At 38.7% G+C, this 23477-nt stretch overlaps 1 protein-coding gene across 2 annotated transcripts in view; it reads left to right on the forward strand.

The window, feature by feature from the left end:
- Positions 1–807: 807 nt before the first annotated feature.
- The window catches only part of LOC124279266 (ligand-gated ion channel 4-like), a 76316-nt gene continuing 53646 nt past the window's right edge, over positions 808–23477 (forward strand). Inside the window, exons 1-2 of one of the 2 annotated variants that reach the window (XM_046715089.1) lie at positions 808–934; positions 17183–17391. The gene's annotated coding sequence lies outside the window, so the exon portion shown is untranslated. Of the gene's footprint in view, positions 935–16599; positions 17392–23477 lie in introns of those variants that run through there. The other variant, XM_046715090.1, reaches the window with a different exon arrangement.

Below are 23477 nucleotides of genomic sequence, written 5' to 3' on the forward strand. Positions count from 1 at the left end.
ATATAACCGTTACATTTATGTCCCACCGAGCCAATGCATGATGAACAATCCCGGTAAATGTTCTGGTTGTTTATAGGGAGCACGAAGCAGCAGAGAGTGATGAAGTTTCAGATGCAGGTTACAAGAAGCCTCTACCATGGCGCGGGTTGTGTCGTGCAAATAACATTTCCAGTGAACAAAATATACTTTCTCAAATGTACAGAAAATATCAAAGGACGATGTTCGAATTTTAAATTCATTGGCAGACATATTTCCGGTCGTGATGGAAACCTATAATATAGTCTCTCTTTGATGTACTGTGGACTATTTTCTATAAGAAATGTGATCAATCAGCGTTAGGAAGATAGTGTTATCTATCCATCTACATTGCATCAATACATCACTACCGCTTTATATATTTATAATCAAGCAATTTAAACATGAAATGCATATATTCATTCTTTGACACAAACGATGAAATACCAGCCTTGCCTTCGTCTATCTCATGCCTTTGGAATATCAATCAACCGTTAATTATTATTGACTTTGACTGAGAACATTACGATCCTAACTCTCTGGATCTACATCAATGTACACTTGTCAGTGTCAAATTCTTGAAACATTCAGACTGAGAACAGTTCCTCTTCATGTGAGACAATCCGAGGATTAACTAATGTATAAATGTCGGTAACGTCACAATTAATTGTCCAGTCTCGACAACAACGACATAACATTCCTGTTGTATCCTCCGCAGATCAATAAGTGACATATGGTAAAGCTGTTAACAGCATTACATGGACTATCACATTACCTATGGTTATATCTCACATACGAAAAATAGATCTGTAGATTTCGCTGCATGAATAGTCACATGTGTGGATGGATTCCTGCTGTAATGAATCCATGTTTATAGGCTGGGGATCTGGACTGTGCACATTTGGCAAAATACCTTCCAGTAAGTAAATATTGTATCACGACTGCGCTAGGTATATATAGTGTATCATTATCTGTCTCATTGCTTCAGCGTTCGTTTAATGATGAGGACGTATATGGGAATATCATGTTTGTATTTGTTGTATGTCTGTGAAGATGGAGACGTGGAGAGGATGTTTGGATCTGTCGGTGAAAACGAAACACCACATGAACATGGGGAAACTGAATTTGCGATGACCTTTAAATATCATTATTATATGTAGGACGGTTAAAGTATGCTGTCCAACAACATTCCATTAGACAGAAGGTACAGACGGACCCAGGAACTACTGTATTGTTAGCAGTGCCATCAAGTTGTTTACCATGAACAACTGCCTTAATGGTAGTATCAAGTTGTTTACCATGAACAACTGCCATTAATGGTAGTATCATGAACTTGTGTTGTTTACCATGAACAACTGCATTAATGGTAGTATCATGAACTTGTGTTGTTTACCATGAACAACTGCATTAATGGTAGTATCATGAATGTTGTTTATCATGAACGAAAGCTGCATTAATGGTAGTATCATGAACTTGTGTTGTTTACCATGAACAACTGCATTAATGGTAGTATCATGAACTTGTGTTGTTTACCATGAACAACTGCATTAATGGTAGTATCATGAACTTGTGTTGTTTACCATGAACAACTGCATTAATGGTAGTATCATGAACAACTGCATTAATGGTAGTATCATGAACTTGTGTTGTTTACCATGAACAACTGCATTAATGGTAGTATCATGAACTTGTGTTGTTTACCATGAACAACTGCATTAATGGTAGTATCATGAACTTGTGTTGTTTACCATGAACAACTGCATTAATGGTAGTATCATGAACTTGTGTTGTTTACCATGAACAACTGCATTAATGGTAGTATCATGAACTTGTGTTGTTTACCATGAACAACTGCATTAATGGTAGTATCATGAACTCATGAACTGTTGTTTACCATGAACAACAGTATCATGAATATCGTGGTAGTATCATGAACTACCATGAACATTAATGGTAGTATGTGTGAACAACTGCATTAATGGTAGTACATGAACTTGTGTTGTTTACCATGAACAACTGCATTAATGGTAGTATCATGAACTTGTGTTGTTTACCATGAACAACTTCTATATCGTTAGTAGAACTCATGAACTTGTGTAATATGGACAACTATATCGTGGGTAGTACCATGAACTTGTTTACCATGAACAACTATATCGTTAGTAGAACTATGAACTTGTGTAATATGGACAACTATATCGTCGGTAGTACCATGAACGTGTTTACCATGAACAGCTATATCGTTAGTAGAACTATGAACTTGTGTAATATGGACAACTATATCGTGGGTAGTACCATGAACGTATTTACCATGAACAGCTATATCGTTAGTAGAACTATGAACTTGTGTAATATGGACAACTATATCGTGAGTAGTACCATGAACGTGTTTACCATGAACAGCTATATAATTAGTAGAACTAGTGAACTTGTGTAATATGGACAACTATATCGTGGGTAGTACCATGGTATTTACCATGAACAGAACGTAGAACTATGAACTTATGTTTACCTATATCGTGACCATGAACGTGTTTACCATGAACAGCTATATAATTAGTAGAACTATGAACTTGTGTAATATGGACAACTATATCGTCGGTAGTACCATGAACGTGTTTACCATGAACAGCTATATCGTTAGTAGAACTATGAACTTGTGTAATATGGACAACTATATCGTGGGTAGTACCATGAACTTGTTTACCATGAACAACTATATCGTTAGTAGAACTATGAACTTGTGTAATATGGACAACTATATCGTCGGAGGTACCATGAACGTGTTTACCATGAACAGCTATATCGTTAAAAGTACCATGAACTTGTGTTACAAGAACAGCTATATCGTTAGTACAAGAACAGCTATATCGTTAGAAGTACCATGAACTTGTGCAACAAGAACAGCTATATCGTTAGAAGTACCATGAACTTGTGCAACAAGAAGAGCTATATCGTTAGAAGTACCATGAACTTGTGCAACAAGAACAGCTATATCGTTAGAAGTACCATGACAGCTATATCGTTAGAAGTACCATGAACGTGAACAACTATATCGTTTACCATGAATTGTACCATGAACAGCTTTATCGTTCATGAACCTGTGAACAAGCTATATCGTTAGAAGTACCATGAACTGTGTATCATGGAGAACTATATGGTCGTAGTTGAACTATTTTAACGTGAACAACTATATCGTTAGTGTTAATATGAACATATGTCACATGAACAACTATTGCGTTAGAAGTACCATGAACCTGTGTAACATGAAAAATAAACAACGTGAAACATAACGTTAGGAATATGGCATATGCAGCAAATCTGATTAGTGTTTAAAACGGGAATATATTAGATGTGGCATATGATGCAATCTGATTAGTTTAAAACGTTGTGAGTAATAACCTCAAAGTCGAGGTGTTGTCTTGAATAATATGCAATGAAAGACGTATTGTATGATTTCATATTGAATTTTTTCTTTAAAATCCAATGTGAAGCAACGTTACTTGTCCCGTTAATATATCAGTGAAATACCCTCCCTCTGTCACGACGGACAAGCTGTGTAAACAAAGATAAAATGCTCTCTCAACGTCAAACCATCACTCAAACATTCAAATTCATTTAAAGAACCGGGATAATTTCAATGTTCACAGATGATCAATCAGTCGTCACGAACACGTGGCCCTGGTGTCTACAACCCCATCAATATATGATCGATTTCTCTGACATTTATCAAATCACCTGTCACGCAAACCAGCACGTGAGCAAGTAAAAACGACGATTAGTTAACATTACCTTAACGCACTGGACGAAATCTTTCGAATCCGACCATCAGTAGGTATTGTCGATATCACACATGCTCTGATATGCCTCGTCAATGTCATTATATAGGTCATATGTGACAGCTTGTCATATAACAGTAATCAATAGCGTCTGTTGACAGCATGCGTGATTACGTCCCGTTATTGACGTTATTTGGGGCAAAGGTGAGCTATAAACATCCCTTCACATGCCGTTGTAATCTGCAGCTGTTACAAGGAAAACTCTCTAGATATTCTGACAAGATATGCGACCCGCAGAACATGTAATGGTCATGCGACCCTGTTGTGAACTCCACCATGTGGTCGATGAAGTACTTTTATGAGACAACGCGATTGTTTAATTCAGTAATACACAACTGTTGTGTATCTACATCGGCAGCATCGGTCTACCCAATTGTGATCTGTGGGTTGCAGGCGGAAACATACTCCCATGTTTCATGGTGAAAGAAAAATGAAAACAAAATCAAAAATTATTTTTTTTCGTTTTTTATATATAATTTAAGTTTGATGATTGCCATTCGGATGTCATGCAGTTTGTAATGTTTTAGCAGCTGTTTTCAGTCTTGTAATATCTAGATAACGTTTGTAATTCTATTTGTTACAATCAACTTTTCAAGTGAACACTTTATTTGCCCGACACTTTAGAAAACTTGACTGAACATCTCATGTGAGATTTGATGAGGCTATGATACCTTAAGTGCGTTTATGACGTCATCAACAGATTGTCACTGCTGGGAAACCGTGCAATGCAAACCCGTTTATCCGTTAGCCAACACTTTAGCACACCTACAGAAATAATGACATGTTCATTTGGATTAACATTTTATCCGAACATGGCTCAAATAGTACAGAGCTACTAACTATAATACTTACACTTTAAATAAAATGTATATAAGGTGGGTGAACTATAAGGTGTGGTTTCGCCGAGTCACTAAGTGCTCCTACCTAACAGAATGCACCCTAAACCCCTTCTTTTCATTGGAAAATTCAATTAAATCATCAAATTTCTTAATCACCTGGCAGAATACTTTAAATACTCTAAGCCCAAATCAGCGCATATTTTTTATACTGAAATATATTATTTTGAAATATCGACAATAAAGGCCCAGTTATTGATTATTTTTAAAACAATACCAATTTGCAGATTCCCCGAAATCTAAGGTAGTCGCGTGATGCATTCGTGAACGTCTAATTGATGTCTGTTTTACTTGTCTGTGAATGACGCCAATCACAATGAAGAAGCTGTCGGATCTCTGTGAAATCCACGTCGCCGATAATGTCTTTTTTACCGCCACGAAAACTAAATTCCATGAAACAAATAAAACGGATTTGTTGACAATGCTGACATTTGAACATTATGAGCCATCATCTTAATGTTTTCTGTCACGGAAACACGAGAACATTTATTTCCCAGACAACATTATCGTAAATCTGGAGCAACTGCCACACAAACCGTTAAACTGGCCTTTATGATTGAACAGCTCTGAATAAATTGTCACGATAAATTCACATTTCAATGCAAATCGCTCGTTTCTTCTTATGTATCTTTCGTGTTTAGTTTTTATCAGTCTTTGTTCTTTGCGGGACCTGTTCTTCAAGGATGTATATTTTGCGCACACTTTTCAGTTAACCTTTGTGAAGATGTTTAATTTTTTGTATTGAATATTTCAAGAGACATACCGAGTCCTCATTAAAGGACTTCATATAATGTCAAGTGTTGTTAGGAGTATGTTAACGAGATATTCGGCAATATTCCATGTCACGATAGCCTGTAAATAATTGATTCTGATGTAGGTAATCCGTTGGTTACTATTATGAACATCGTCCAACCCCTGGATAAAATGACAACCAATCAACGCGCCTGAACACTCGTGCTACTTGGATCGTCCCTTAAAATAAGTGAGAGATAAAGTTGGTGATAACACCTCCAGGTTATCCAGTTATTTCACGGAGTACTGCTAAATGTGGGAGGAAATCCCGAAGTGATGCAGGCTACACACCTTTACAAGTTTGTTGGAACCCAAGAGCACGGGTTTGGTGCCCACAGAGATGCTTGAAAAAGAATCGGGACGAACTGGGATTCGAACCAATGATCGTAGGTTCCGGTCGTGATAGTACAGTACTGAGAGTCCAGCGCCACAGACCATTGAACCACCCGTGTCCCACTTATAACACGCACGAGATGAGATACCACAAATGGACGTGGATATTTAGACGAGACATATTCATGCCTTTACCGCGGACTTGACAAAACCGTCTCTTCAAGCTGGGAGACATCAGATGAACGCTGTGAGCTGTGTAGATGCCCGCGACAAATAGATGGAATATTGATGAGTGCAGTGTTAAACAAACAAATCCCCAAATCCAAACATATTACCAAACACCATATTTCCACCCGGAACGTCATACCGTGATGCTGTACAGAGAACCGCTTAAAGGTCACCAGTCGAGACAATCTTCTTCTGTAAGCTGTGAGTCCAACTGGGACTTTGCATGTACGTTAACCGAAAGGTGGTTCCATTTGAATGCTAAGAGAAATATGGCGCTGTTTAAACATTGTAAGACAAATATACATAGGACAAAACAGCCGTTCATAGTTATGGATGGAAGAAGTGATTCTGCAATGAGGAAGACCAAAAATATCAACGCCCTTTATTTGTCATTATATCAGTGCAGTATTGTTGTAAATAACAGTAGAATACCATGAATCCTGGACTAACTGTAAATATATATTGCTCAGTATTGAAATGATGGTAGACACAACTGGAAACGTTTCGGTTGATGTTTATGCTGGAAAACTTGTATCGATAATTTCTGTTGCGTCTCTTCTGAATGAAAGGCAATCTAAGCGTCTTCTGATTGCAGAACACTGCGAGTATTTTCAAAATGAAATGTTGATCAAAGATTAGAGATAACCATCTGTCACATATTGAATCAGCTGTGGCTACAGCTGGGCACAGATGCAATTCGGGATGAAATAACAGTACCCATGGTATTTGTATGTACAGTGAAATGTACAGTCGAACATGCATCGACAACTTGCCGTTGTCGCGAAGTAAAAGTCAGGTGCCCGTGGTTTCCTTTATTAGCGTTTTGAACTGCATTGGTCAAGATTATACAGTGAGTAAGTGAGTTTAGTTTTACGCCGCTTTTAGTAAAATTCCAGCAATATCACTTCGGGGGACACAAGAGATGGGCTTCACACATTGTACCCATGTTGGGAATCGAACCCGGGTCTTCGGTGTGACGAGCGAACGCCTTAACGACTAGGCTACCACAGGCTATTACAAAGCATTGGATGGCATTAGATTGGAATGGGCGTCTTGGTTGAGTGTCAGCCTCTCCTGGCACGACTACCTCTACGTAAAGAGTTCTTTGATCCGGGTCTCTCTTGGGCCTCTCTTGGGTCTCTCTTGGGCCTCTCTTGGACCTCTCTTGGGTCTCTCTTGGGCCTCTCTTGGACCTCTCTTGGACCTCTCTTGGGCTGTGTTGGCACGTTAAGTAGCTTTGGGTTGCATTTGAGATTATCAGTTGTGGATTTTGAATAACAGTTGATAGCACTGGATGGAACTATATAACAGGTGATAGCACTGGATGGAACTATAAAACAGGTGATAGCACTGGATGGAACTATATAACAGTTGATAGCACTGGATGGAACTATAAAACAGTTGATAGCACTGGATGGAACTATATAACAGTTGATAGCACTGGATGGAACTATATAACAGTTGATAGCACTGGATGGAACTATATAACAGGTGATAGCACTGGATGGAACTATAAAACAGTTGATATAACTGGATGGAATTATATAACAGTTGATAGCACTGGATGGAACTATATAACAGTTGATAGCACTGGATGGAACTATATAACAGGTGATAGCACTGGATGGAACTATAAAACAGTTGATAGCACTGGATGGAACTATATAACAGGTGATAGCACTTGATGGAACTATAAAACAGTTGACAGTATTGGATGGAACTATATAACAGTTGATAGCACTGGATGGAACTATATAACAGGCGATAGCACTGGATGGAACTATATAACAGTTGATAGCACTGGATGAAACTATATAACAGCTGACAGTATTCGATGAAACTATATAACAGGTGATAGCACATGATGGAACTATATAACCGGTGATAGCTCTTGATGGAACTATAAAACAGTTGATAGCACTGGATGGAACTATAGAACAGTTGACAGTATTGATGGAACTATATAACAGTTGATAGCACTGGATGGAACTATATAACAGTTGATAACACTAAATGGAACTATATAACAGTTGATAGCATTGGACAGAACTGGAAATAGTTGATAGCATTGGATAAAACCGTTTAACAATTGATAGCACTGGATGGAACTGGAAACAATTGATAGCACTGGATGGAACATGAAACAAGTGATAGCACTGGATGGAACTGGAAACAAGTGATAGCACTGGATGGAACTGGAAACAGTTGATAGCACTGGATGGAACTGGAAAAAAGTGATAGCACTGGATGGAACTGGAAACAATTGATAGCATTAAAAAACAGACTTGGATACATATGTAGACATGTAATGGTTGTATATCTAACGATTTGTCTGAATAATAGTGTAATTCAAGGCCATATTGATTAGAATGTTTCCAATTTGTTATGTTGAATGTTACAATGCATGGCTGAAGTTAAAGGAATTGATTGTTGCCGGTTGTATTATAAAACATGTTGCATACAATTATTTCAGCTTCGGTCTTTACGAAAGATAATGATCTACCAGCCGTCTGTATCAATGCCAAACCTTTCCATTTTTCTCAATTTTAAGCTTTGATATGTGTTTTGGTATCTGAGTCACTCACAGACATACACAATTACGGCCCATTTGTTTGTCGGTTGAAACCCACCATATGACTTTCAAGGACCTGCTGAGTGTGCTTTCATGTATGGCTTATTTCACTGTACTTATTCATACACATCGATTCTTAACTCTCTTCAAAGATGCACTTTAACATAAATTCCTAATTTTTAGTGTGAGTCTTATTCAAAAGACGGCGTTTATATGATTATATAAACTACGGATAATGACAAAATTCGGCACAATATCTATCAAAACCAAACTACAAAAGCTTATAGTTTTATTGAGTATAAAGACAATGCAAAATACCAACCTCTGACAGAACAGACCTTCTTGTAATCTTAAACATAAGTAGATCAGTCAAGCATATTGTTTCCTTTTTAGATCTATTTTTTGCTTGGTTAACGATTGAGTAAATTAGGTCAGGAAATGAAATTACTTGCTTCTAAATGATGCGCTCTTTTCACTTAAACGCAATCCCAGAAACCCTGTGGACATAATGACCAGTTTCAGTGGAGACCTTTGCTAGTCTTGGCCCATCGTACACAATTTATGGACTATTTAACAGTGTACTTCACTAAACCCCTACGATTGTAATAATTCTATAAACACAACGTTTAAACAGACACAGATCCTTCTGGCGCCATCAACATCATCACAACATCGATTTCGTTCTAATTCTGGATTTATAATTCGACACGTGGTCAGTATGCTGTACTCTGACTGCGAGTTCAATGTAGCGCGTTCCTTTGAGGATTTCGTTAAACACTAACTGACCTTGTATATAGCCTGTGTTGAACACGCCGTTGAGAGGTAGACGTAATTTGATCAGTAGAACGTCAAAAGAGGACGTAATAATGTCAGTACGTGACAGAGTGTTGGTGAAGACTTCGAACGTGCATGTGAGCAGTAACCCAGAAACATCATACCCATTATATCAAATGAAACGTCCTTTACATGTATGTTTCTGCACCTAGAAGAACATAATAGCATGTGTTTTAGTTCCCCAGTGTTTAGTACTATGTAATTGTCAGATTAAGTTTGTGTTTAACACGGTCTGCTGGGAGTGCATACGATGTTGGACTTATTGATTTTCTTCCTGAAGCAACAAAAGATATTCGCAAAACATATCTGTTGAAAAACGTAACGTTTTGTTAATCAATTGCTGTTTTGAGCATTATATAGGCGGTATCACGTCGAATCATCCTGGTATGGAACGAATGAGTGAGTGAGTTTAGTTTTACTCCACACTCTCCAATATTCCGACTATATGGCGGCGGTTTGCAAATAATCCAGTCTGGACAAGACCATCCCGTGATCAACAGCATGAGCAATTGGGATACGATGGCATGTGTCAACCAGGTCAGCGAGCCTCACCACCCGATCCTGCTAGTCGCCTCTTACGACAAACATGGGTTACTAAAGATCAATTCTAACCCGGATCGTCACGGGTTAAGTTGGAACGATGCCCTGAGTGATGATGGTTTTAGACTTAGGCACTTTGCGAAAATATTGGAGTCCGGATTTAGTGCCAACAAACAGGATCGAAATCGAGAATTGAATGGTGTGAGTGAGTTTATTTTTACGCCGCTTTGGACAATGTTCCAGCAGTATCACGGCGTGGGATATTAGAAATGAGCACCACCCAGTGTACCCATGTGGGGAATCGAACCCGGGTCATCGGCTTGTGCGCGAACGCTTTACCACTAAGCTACATCACCACCCCAAGATCTGAATAGAAATCACAGGGTTCTGGCAAAACCTAAGGGACGCAACGCTGCACAAGGAATACCGATGTTGCATCCGACCAGGGGGCCCGTGAAACCCCCAAACCCCTCCCACGTAACCCCTCCCACGTACCTAAAGCCACCACCCCTACACGCACACACACATACACATACTTACAACACCCCCACACCCAGTTTATTGACATAATCCACACCCACCATATATAGCTGAGACATTACCATTAAGTAACACATCTTGAGATTATATCCACCTAAATGGCCACGGAGTAATATACCACACAGTCACAGTGACATTTGTACCATGTTCAACGAAACGTACATTGGCTTTGCAACATCTCACTAAATGACATAGCAAATGTGTAATTTTGCCAATGGTTCATCGAATCAATAAAATTCAACTTTCCGAACCCGGAAAATGATTCATGTCCAGCAGAAAATAATTACCCGGACACGGACTTTATAAAGGAATTAATCCTAAAAAATCACCGGTGGGCCTGGCGATTTAGAGAAGGAAATTAGACCTAATTTTCCTCCTTCGCTCGACTTCCGTCAAATAATGCAATATTGCGGCAGAATCTTGGAGCACGGTGCCAAGAAAGACGGAGCTGTTTGATGATCAAAAACTTAATTTCATATGATTACACTTACAATATTTGTAAGTGAATCCAATGTGAAACAGGTTCAATGTCGTATATACATATTGCCTCCGAACTGAAAGCAATATAGTGCATGTACGTGGACCACGTCTTGTACATGCACTTGCTTACTATACAGAATCCATTAGCGAATGGCTCGCTCGACGGTCAAAATTTTACCAATCATTAGTTTCGTTGTTGGTGAAGTTCCCCCAGGGCATATAAAGAGTACACTGAACGCAACGACGAGAAGGATCTTCCGTGTTACTCAACGGAATGAATGGTAGAATGTTCGGTCCTTGCTCACGTACATTGTATTGGTTCTAAACAGGTTAAACGTCTCTGTATTGGTGTCTGCAGATGCTTGTGAAATAAAGATCTTGCTCTTAAAGTATAAGATCAACAAGCACGTATTCATGACGAATCAAAGTTCTTCTGTGTTTCGCCAGGAATATCAAATGTTAAACGCCGTAGAGTGTGGTTTAATGAAATAGACGCCGATTTGGTGTGGGTTGTGATAAGAGATGCAATCTTTACATGACTTTGAGACAGTAATGATATATACCTCATACTATGGTATTTTTGGATCGGGTACAGAACGTTTATTTTTTTCTCAATTTCTAATTTCTGAATAAATATCTACTATTAAAGATATTCACAGGACTATATCGTTAATTTGAATTTAATAACACAATGTTCAAAAATAACTCCAATGTTGCCTTCAGCTGTCAGGCCACACTCGCTCATGATTCCAGTACTAGTTGGGTGAAGGGGCTTGTAAGCTGGACTAAGCAACCTTCTGTATAACTATAGCAGTATATATCTGTGTATTTCGGCAGGACAGTGATACTAAGAAAGGAATCCACATACGGTCTTGTATGACAATAAACAGGGCTTCTAGGGACCGAATGTAAATGAGGTTTGACACAACAAATTTATTGTGCAAATATCTGCAGTCAGCAGTTTGTTGTAGGTTTGGCAACAACGGGTGAGGACTTAATACAGGCGTGTTTCCCCAGGGGCCCAAACATCTACGTGTGATGTCGGAGTACATTACTACAAGACAACTTCAGAGAAAGGATGGTGGTCACTTTACCCCTCAGTGGACACTCATACCATTAACACCAAGCACAATCTAAAACCCGATCGTGATTTCCATTAGAGGCATGTAAAACAGTAGGTTCTATACTCATATCACCCAAGGGGAAGACATGACTCTGGTAGTGGAATGAGATAGTATACACAGACTAGGTTGGTTTCAGTAAATGCTTGAGGAATTAAGTATTCTTTCCCTGGAGTCAAACATTTCACGGGGATTTTATGTTTGCCCTGTCAGCAATATTATATTTTTGTAACAAATTTGGACGAACTTCGTTTTAGATGGTCGGTACCTTGAACCTTGTCCTTATTTATAATACACTGTCACCTGACTTCTATCTGTGATTGTCATGATGATTAAGACTATTAGCAAAACCAGAAGAAACTATCCTGAAAGCAACATTTGTGTCCTGAAGCAACATCTGTATTCGGAAGGCAACATCTGTATTCGGAAGGTATCATCTGTATTCGGAAGGTATCATCTGTATTCGGAAGGCAACATCTGTATTCGGAAGGCAACATCTGTATTCGGAAGGTATCATCTGTATTCGGTAGGTATCATCTGTATTCGGAAGACAACATCTGTATTCGGAAGGCAACATCTGCATTCGGAAGGCAACATCTGTATTCGGAAGGTATCATCTGTATTTGGAAGGTATCATCTGTATTCGGTAGGTATCATCTGTATTCGGAAGGCAACATCTGTATTCGGAAGGTATCATCTGTATTCGGAAGGTAACATCTGTATTCGGAAGGTATCATCTGTATTCGGAAGGTATCATCTGTATTCGGAAGGCAACATCTGTATTTGGAAGGTATCATCTGTATTCGGAAGGTAACATCTGTATTCGGAAGGTATCATCTGTATTCGGAAGGTAACATCTGTATTCGGAAGGTATCATCTGTATCTGGAGGGCAACACCTATGCCTGATGTTAGAGTTCAAAATCCAAATGGCTGTAAACGTCAGTGGTAGTTGGGTATCTATGCACACCTTCATGCGTCTGTGACAAAAGTGATCAGAAATTGAACTCAATTCATGCGAGTAAGAATCATCCCTTGTCACAGTGATCTTGTACCAAGTGAACATGTTCTCCATGGTACTTTCTGCAGTGCGGTATCTTCGAGATCGACGTTACACGTGGCAAGTATTCAGGTGATCCTCAATCGTACACCTGATCCGTTTGTACTATATAGTAGTTATGTAGATCACTTCCAAGTCGACATCTAACTGCCCCATGACCTGACAATCACTGAAATAACCAAATATAGTCACTGACTCAAGACGCCATGGTTACCGTCGGAAGAAGGACCCCAAATACGTCCAAATGATCATCTCCCAACAGTGTCTCCTTTGTGGGTACATCACTACAACAGATCTGCCAGACAACAAGACCATCTTGGGTGTTTTAACTTTGAAGCTTGTCAATTCCAGGTCGGTCTGATGAAACGCATCCAATCTTGATCACGTGGTTTAAGCAGCCTGAAATAAAAACTGCGACCACATTAGTCGAGTTTTCCCATGCAGAAAGTCCTGTTCCTTTGAAAACCAGCATACTCTTCCTCCAAGTGTTACATCATACAGCTTTCTCATTTCAGCTCGGCACTCGGTCGACTATTCAAGTATGAATCGTCCAAATGTTGCGAGCACTCATTAGTTAACTTCTGCTTCAAATTACCGGATTAGAATTTAAGACATTTGTCCCAAAAAGCACCGTCATTGATTCGGCGTTTGAATGAGGTCCTCTGAACTGTTCAGTCGAAACGGAAGTTCCTAGCCGTAATTTGCATACCGTGCAAATAAAGGCCTGGGGTCATTATTGACCGGAAAATAAGGTCCCCGTTGAATGATTGTGACTCTAATGGAGGCTTGTGGCTTCTTTCGTTTGTGCGTTGAAGGACCTGATTCAGCCATGCGATTGTGTGGGATAGTTAAATCCTAGGTCACACATATCTGAGAGCCAAATGATGTAAATTTGTTAGTTTTTTTCTTTCCCTTGAGGGGCAAGGTTATCACAATGTTTAATTGGTGGGCCGTGTTATGGAGCCCAGTGTGGCCAAGAGCAAAGGGTTATTGATTCACCGGACAAATGCAAAGCTGGTTATGGGAAATAGCCATCAGATTGTGATTTTTCAAAATGTACGTTTACTAAAGCATTACCAGAATTTCATTTCAAACAAGACTTTTTACTCAGTTAAATAAGGTGTGTCGATGAAGTCGAGTCGTCACTCAAGTCGGCTGAGAGTTCATTGACTGAGTCAACACAGAGGTACTGCGACCAACAGGCAACAGTAATTCCATTACGAACTGAAGCATAAGGTCACCAAAAGAAAAGCCTAATCCTTTAGATTCCTGTCATCAAAGCTACACATTTATTGAAAGAGTGTGATGTAACTTCAGTGACTAGTGTCAATAAATCATTTTTATCTTTCATTCAGTTCCAATCTTCAGAGCTAAAGTTTAGATATACTTATTGATTATGATAAATTTTAAGTCAGAAAGCTTTTGATAGTATATTAAGACATTGAAGCAAATACTTTACATATCGTGTTCAACCACGCTTATGTTTGCAGGTGCTCCCAATATCATTGCTGTATCTCACGAGTAATGGTCATGAAGCTATTGCTACTTTAGTACTGGAAGTTGATGGTTCATCAGTTGATTAGTGACTATAAGGCAGTAAACACATCAATCTGTAGTAGCTCTCTATTATAGACTTCCTAATATATTCACACAAACAGCCTGGAGCAAGTAAAGAAGAATGACATCAATCAAAGAAGATTTGATATACAGTGGAGTTATTTCAGTGGGGAATTGTTAAAGCCAAGTGGTTAAAATGTTCGCTCGTCACAACGGACACCGGGTTGTATTCCCTTGATGGGTCGTATGTCTGATGCCTATTTATGGTGTTTGTTGTCGCGATATGGTTGATATATTGCCCTGAATGGCGTAAAATCATACTCATCCATATATATACGTTTCGGATGGGTTGTGTGACAGCTGTTATCTGACTACAACTATATATCGGTCCAGTATACTTCGAATATAAGGGGTGGTGGGGTAGCCTAGTGGTTAAAGTGTTCGCTCGTCACGCTGAAGACCCGGGTTCGATTCCCAACATGGGTACAATGTGTGAAGCGCATTTCTTGTGTCCCTCGCCGTGATATTGCTGGAATATTGCTAAATGCGGCGTAAAACCATACTCACTCGAATGTAACTAACTCCCAGGAAACATAAATTCTAGTAATATTCGAGAACATGATTATCATTCACAATGTGATGTCCTCACAGTGGAGTATCGTAAGACTGAAGTGGTCTGTATTATTTAGAGCTTCTGTCATGTCCTTTAAACTGATGCTAAATATAAATGGATCCATTTAGCATCAAGGATAATATCACATTGACACTGAAACCGTTGCTCCGCCTTAAGGGGGCACTTATCTGGGGAAAATGTCTGAAACAAAAATCGGAGCAATTCACATAATTACATCGAACCAGGAAGGCCGTGTCATCTTCTTGTTTTGCTGATACCCCTGCAGAGGGTATTGTCCGTGTCGGCATGTCACCTATGGCCTCATAAGACAACAAGTCAGCATCATACTGCTTCATTGTCTTTCAGTAAGGATTCGATGTAATCTCATTTTGGATACAAGCTCAGCTGTATTTTAACGTTTATGTACAGGCTGTCCTTAGAGCATCACTTCGACATTGGTTAGCTTAGTTTTATGATTCTGATATGGGTCGGCTATAATTAAGTTTCAGTTAAATATTGACAGTTTCAGTTAAATATTTAACATATAAGTTGGCTTTAGTTATTTTCATTCTGATGAACTTTAGTTACAAGTTTACATATAGATCAGCATTAGTTACCTAGTTCCATACAGATCAGCTTTAAATATTATTTTCATGTATGACAATGTTTGTCAAGGTGTGTATCACGCCCGACGTCATCGGGAAAGTGCTCATGTTATCGACCATTGGTTTGATTGGTGTGGACTTGACCAGAGGCCATATTGCTGACTGGGCGTATAACACCAGCAAACAGCTTATTTGTCCATCCTATGCTGCTGATAAGTGCAGCCAATTCAACCATGCATTTCATGTAGACTCGACCAAAGTGGTCGGGTTCTAAGATTTGGCTGATTGTGCGCCATCTTGTTCCGTCAGAGTCAACCGTTACATAAACATTTTAGTCACCGTAGTGGTGGTCTCGACGTTATGCAGCTGCGGCGTTCATCTTCATTCACTCGATCTCCTCAGTCGATGTAGTCGTTGTCATGGCTGACAACTTTCAGTGCGTGTCAAACCACCGTTAAACTTGAAGACAAGAAAGTCGGTTTTAAATTCGTAGCATTTATCAGTTCATATTGCAAACAGATTATTGACAACATTTTAATTGAAAAAATATATAAAAACGTACCTGATATCGACGAACAAGACACAAGTTCAGAACGCTAAATTTAAAGATTTACAGATTTTTACAATTCTCACTTTTGAAACTTAATCGCGATAACGAGGCTCCGGCAAAAATCATTTCCATCACAGACAACGGATTCCTCAACACGTGGACAGTTTTACAGGCATTGTCATCCCGAACGCTGAAACTTTACATTCCGAACTAAACAAGAAATTTCTCTTTATTTGGATGGTGACGGCGGTCTATACTATATTTAACCTAAGTCATCAAGTGAAATTAGTTGCGAAGGAGGCCAGGCAAAGAGATTGAAAACTCCTACCTATGGCGTCTGTTCACAAAAGGACGATTCGCTCTTTTACATCGATTGAGGAATGAACTGTTTGGTGTACTGTGGACAAGCCATTAAGCATGGGACCTGAAGAGGCGCGCTGAGTTTAGCTAGTTGGGTCCTTCAACCCTGCTTACTTCAAGTTGAATGTTGCACGCTTTGACGAGGACGCGCTAATCCTCGCTCGCGTTCCTGGGCACAATTGTTGATTTTTCATTCACCCGATCAGCAATTAATGTCTGATTTATGATGTTTCCTGTTTTATCTTCTAGTGGGAATGATTCTGCTCCATATGGCTGACGGAATACGCGAGTGGTCGTGGAACTAGAAGATCCGACTGACGAATATATCAACTTTTCCCTACGGTTGGAGGATTTCATTCGTGAAAGGAGCAATGCGTTTGTACAGGAGGGATAGTGCTATGCTTAGAACATTCTCCTGAGCTTCTCCGACGGATGGTTAACGGATACTTGTACAAGAGGTAACTCGCTACTGCTAATACAATTTGACTGTTGTATCGAAAACATGTTTATAATAATGTTGTCATAGTTGAATTGCAATTTCATTGAAACAACCCGTGATGGTTCTGTCTTCAGTATGCTAATCTAATGGTTATTTCGCATATGATGTTTCTGTTATGGTATATTTGAGCATTTGGGGACGAATTCTACACAGTGTTGTTTGATTCTTGTGTCCAGGTAATTAACGCAACTCTTTTCGGACTGTCCAGAAGGTATTCACGTCATCGAGTCTAAACATATGGTACACATCTTGTTAAAGAACATGTATAAAAGGAAGGTATTGATTTCCTATTTATCAAATGTGTGATAATATTTGTTTTTGTTCTGCTAAACTTTTGAATCGAGCAGTAGGACCATGAACATATGGTTACCTCGGCCAGAAGTGCAGCACATATACCTTAGACAGAAGACGAAATTATCAGTAAATTTGCATTTCCTTCTGACTGTAACACCACAGAACACTTATTGGTTCTTCAGTGAGGTAAGAAGAATAAAATCTGGATTCAGTATTACGAGACAGTAAAGGTAGTTCCATATGATCATTATCATATTCCTTAAAACCGTTAAATATTTGACGTATTCTTTAGAGCATCCAACACCACCCACGTTTACCATTATACATCATAATATGCAATGGCGATTTCCTCAGCCACTTTGTCCTTTGGGCCAAAGTGAAATCTGTTTAAAGATTGGTTTGCCTTTTGCATACGTTGACGTATCAGTTTGATAAATGCAATTCAGATTGCCAAAACGTTCATCTTTAACTCATATGTATTGTATATCAGTATGTTATTTACTCTGTACATTTAGTCAGAAAGCACCCTGCAGAGCTAGACATGCCTCTACAACAATATCGGAATCAGACCATGCCTCCGTGCATGTGTTAAAGCTACCGACAACGGTGCCAACCTGGGTTCGTGTTAAGTGAACTAAGAACGGTAATGCTTCGTACATCTTGGTTCGTACATCTTGGCACATGCAGTGAGCAGAAAAGCATGTGTGTGACCTGGGCGTATGTTTGTACACTGATCTGTGAAACATACTCTGGATACAATAATACCCTGCGCTATATCAAACAACTACACCGTTCTTTACCTAATACTCCTCGGTTTAACTTGGAGTGTCTAAACTTGGACTCAAAAGAAGATACACACACCAGGAAAATGGCTTAAACCAAAACATTGAAAACAAAATGTTACAAGGCTGAAAACGCCGGAACGCTTGAAACGTAGCTTCAAAAACACAACTTAGATACGAGAATGAAATATATCATCACCGGATAACCATTTCAATTTGGTTTAATTTTTAGCAACAACAGAAAATAAATGCAACGTTTTTTAAAGCGAATATCTCCAGAGGCTATATGGCAGTAAATGGTTGAATAGAACTGTATTAATCAAGTGTAATAGAGCAGTGATATTGTATATTCTCCAATAATAATGAGTTAACAGGGGAACAGCATTTTCCAATACGTCAATGTAATTCATTACGAAGGATGAAGCGAAAAGCACCACTGACACACAAACGTGTTCGTGAGACTAAACTGTCTTCTATCACTTGATTCATGTGTTGGGTCTATAAAGATAGATTAATCACATCAGTAAATGACCGCTATTTCCTGGGGACAATTAGTGACTTCTTTCATCCCACTTATTTTACTATTATCACTAATGGTCTCCGAGGATGGACATGGTACCAGATAAGGCACGATCGTACTTACCGTACGACTCATTATAACAATATATGTGAAAAGATCCCACAGTGGACTTGTATAACTAGGGCACCGTTCCACAAAACGACGTTAGCGCTACGATTGTCGTAAGTCTACGTTAAAGATTGGGATTACGATGGTCTTAACTTTAAGATCGTATTGATGAACCAGTCCCTGTCCGTTTGATAGTTTATAGTAATTTCCAGGGACAGAAACCTGAGATCCGTTGGGATATGAAAATGATAGTGTTGTAGCCTGTGCATGCATGTTTCTACGACATCACCGTATATTTGTACGACCTCTCCGTATGTTTCACGGCGTGCGAAGTTGCGTTATTATCGGGATATTGACGAGTTTTGCCTCTCTGTGATAGTAACACTGGTAGAATGTGTTTGTGTTTCTGTATATAATGGCGTGTTCGTGTGGAACCTGGTCAACAATAACACTGACATCTGGTGTTCATATACACTTAATATTGTGTTGATCGGATTCGTCTTTGAGGAACAACCACCATAGAGACTGGCAGACTGGTTTCTATCGCAGATAGGATATTTGCTCAATCACTGTTTCAAAATACACAATATTGTTTTCGCAATTTCCTCACAACGTGAAGCATTCAAGACGAATTCACCAATCTTTAGCGAATATGGGACATGTCTGTGACCTGCGAATCCCATGTGTGATAATAGTCTTTATTGTTTAAGTAGATACCCAGCTGAGAGTGACAATAACAGTCGCCATATATTCACAATTCGTAAATAATGTATCAAATAATCACCATAAAAGATATTAAATGCAACGAACAATTGAAACCTTGTTTCGAACGCTTTTGATCAGAATCTCCATTCTGAGTTTTATTATGCATTCGGAACATCTCGTAGAAGAAGGGACATATAACTGATGATTTTGTTTGAAATATTGTATAAAAAGAATTCATTAGAAGCCAGGACTGCTTCCAGTCAAATATTATTCATAACGTATCGATTAATTGATTTCCGCACAGGCATGTTAAAACAATGGAAATAGCATGCTTGCACTTCTCCGAGAGGAAGAGAAGCACGATTGTGCTTGTGTACTTCTCGGGGCGCACCCGTTGCACTACTGTAATTATATACTTCTCAAGCGTTGCTGGGGACATAATTGTATTTCTATACTTCCAGAGGCTAATGGTAGCACTGTTGTAAGCACATCTCTGCAGGAAACCCAGCACAATTATATTTATGTACTTATGTACTTATGTCAGGGTAGGCCCAACAAGATTGTAATTATATACTTATTTCAGGGTAGCCCAGGCTAGATTGTAATTATGTACTTATTTCAGGGTAGCCCCAGCATGAATGTAATTATGTACTTATTTCAGGGTAGCCCCAACATGATTGTAATTATACACTTATTTCAGGGTAGCCCCAGCATGATTGTAATTATATACTTATTTCAGGGTAGCCCCAGCAAGATTGTAATTATGTACTTATTTCAGGGTAGGCCCAGCAAGATTGTAATTATGTACTTATTTCAGGGTAGGCCCAACAAGATTGTAATTATGTATATATCAGGTTAGCCCCAACATGATTGTAATAATATAATTATTTCAGGGTAGGCTCAGCTAGATTGTAATTATGTACATATTTCAGAGTAGCCCCAACAAGATTGTAATTCTGTACTTATTTCAGGGTAAGCTCAGCTAGATTGTAATTATGTACTTATTTCAGGGTAGGCCCCAACAGCTGATTTGTAATTCATGTACTAGATTGTATTATCATTTCAGGTAGGCCCCAACAAGATTGTAATTATGTACTTATTTCAGGGTAAGCCCAACAAGATTGTAATTATGTACTTATTTCAGGGTAGGCCCAACAAGATTGTAATTATGTACTTATTTCAGGGTAGCCCCAACAAGATTGTAATTATGTACTTATTTCAGGGTAGGCTCAGCTAGATTGTAATTATGTACTTATTTCAGGGTAGCCCCAACAAGATTGTAATTATGTACTTATTTCAGGGTAGGCCCAACAAGATTAGGCTACATTTCAAGATTGTAATTATGTACTTATTTCAGGGTCAACAAGATTGTAATTATGTACTTATTTCAGGGTAGCCCCAACAAGATTGTAATTATGTACTTATTTCAGGGTAGGCCCAACAAGATTGTAATTATGTACTTATTTCAGGGTAGCCCCAACAAGATTGTAATTATGTACTTATTTCAGGGTAGCCCCAACAGGGTATTATGCCCCAACAAGATTGTAATTATGTACTTATTTCAGGGTAGCCCCAACAGCCCCAACAAGATTAAAATTATGTACTTATTTCAGGGTAGCCCCAACAAAGATTGTAATTATGTATATATCAGGTAAGCCCCAAGATGATTGTAATTATGTACTTATTTCAGGGTAGGCCCAACAAGATTGTAATTATGCACTTATATCAGGGTAGGCCAAACAAGAATAAATTTATGTACTTATTTCAGGTTAGCCCCAACAACATGTACTTATTTGTAGGCCCCAACAAGATTGTATGTACTTATTTCAGGGTAGCCCCAACAAGATTGTAATTATGTACTTATTTCAGGGTAGGCCCAACAAGATTGTAATTATGTACTTATTTATTTCAGGTAATGTAATTATGCCCCAACAAGATTGTAATTATGTACTTATTTCAGGGTAGCCCCAACAAGATTGTAATTATGTACTTATTTTCAGGTCAGGGCCCAACAAGATTGTAATTATGTACTTATTTCAGGGAAGCCCCAACAAGATTGCTATTTCAGGGTAGGCCCAACACAAGATTGTAATTATGTACTTATTTCAGGGTAGCCCAACATGATTGTAATTATGATTGTGATTGTATTATGATTGTAATTATTATTTCAGGGGGTAGTAGGCCCCCAACATGATTGTAATTATGTACTTATTTCAGGGTAGGCCCAACAAGATTGTAATTATGTACTTATTTCAGGGTAGCCCCAACAAGATTGTAATTATGTACTTATTTCAGGGTAGCCCCAACAAGATTGTAATTATGTACTTATTTCAGGGTAGCCCCAACAAGATTGTAATTATGTACTTATTTCAGGGTAGGCCCAACAAGATTGTAATTATGTACTTATTTCAGGGTGGCCCCAACAAGATTGTAATTATGTACTTATTTCAGGGTAATTAGGCCAAGCCCCAACAAGATTGTAATTATGTACTTATTTCAGGGTAGCCCCCCAACAATGATTGTAATTATGTACTTATTTCAGGGTAGCCCCAACAAGATTGTAATTATGTACTTATTTCAGGGTAGGCCCAACAAGATTGTAATTATGTACTTATTTCAGAGGCCCAACAGCTTATTCCAACATGATTGTAATTATGTACTTATTTCAGGGTAGCCCCAACAAGATTGTAATTATGCACTTATTTCAGGGTAGCCCCAACAAGATTGTAATTATGTACTTATTTCAGGGGACAGCCCAACAAGATTGTAATTATGTAATTATTTCAGGGTAGCCCCAACAAGATTGATTGTAATTTTCAGGGTAGCCCCAACAAGATTGTAATTATGTACTTATTTCAGGGTCAGCCCAAGGGATTGTAATTACACTTATTTCAAGCCCAACAAGATTGTAATTATGTACTTATTTCAGGGTAGCAGATTGTAATTATGTACTTATTTCAGGGTTAACAAGATTGTAATTATGTATGTATCAGGTTAGCCCCAACAAGATTGTATTTATGTACTTGTCAGGGGTCCAACATGCTTGTAATTAATGTTCTTCAAGAAGATTGGGACAGCACTTTGCAGCAAGATTATGTTCTTGTCAGAGGGTAGCCACAACAAGATTGTATTTATGTACTTGTCAGGGGTAACATATTTGTACTAATGTTCTTCTCAGAGGACAGCCACAGCAAGATTATGTTCCTGTCAGAGGTTAGTCACAACAAGATTGTATTTATGTACTTGTCAGACATAACATTCTTGTACTAATGTTCTTCTCAGAGGGTAGCCACAACAAGATTATGTTCTAGTCATAGGGTAGCCACAGCAAGATTGTATTTATGTACTTGTCAGGGGTAACATTGTTGTATTAATGTTCGTCTCAGAGGGTAGCCACAGCAAGACTGCATTTATCTTCTTGACAGAGAGTGTGCCTTAGACTTTTTAGTAATTATGTACTTGTCAGATGGTGCTAATGAAGTGACGTGGTTTATGACAAACAAATCTAAACTGACAAAGAACAGATTAGCTGTGTAACAGGGACAGGAACAATAGAGCCATTCTTCAACCACTGTCTGAAGAAGTACCCGTGAACACCCTTGTCAGAATTGGTCTTCAGAAATCCATGCCAGTCGA

Source organism: Haliotis rubra, unplaced genomic scaffold (genome assembly GCF_003918875.1).
Source record: "Haliotis rubra isolate DU_JTF1 unplaced genomic scaffold, ASM391887v1 Scf249, whole genome shotgun sequence".
Taxonomy (NCBI): Eukaryota; Metazoa; Mollusca; class Gastropoda; order Lepetellida; family Haliotidae; genus Haliotis; species Haliotis rubra.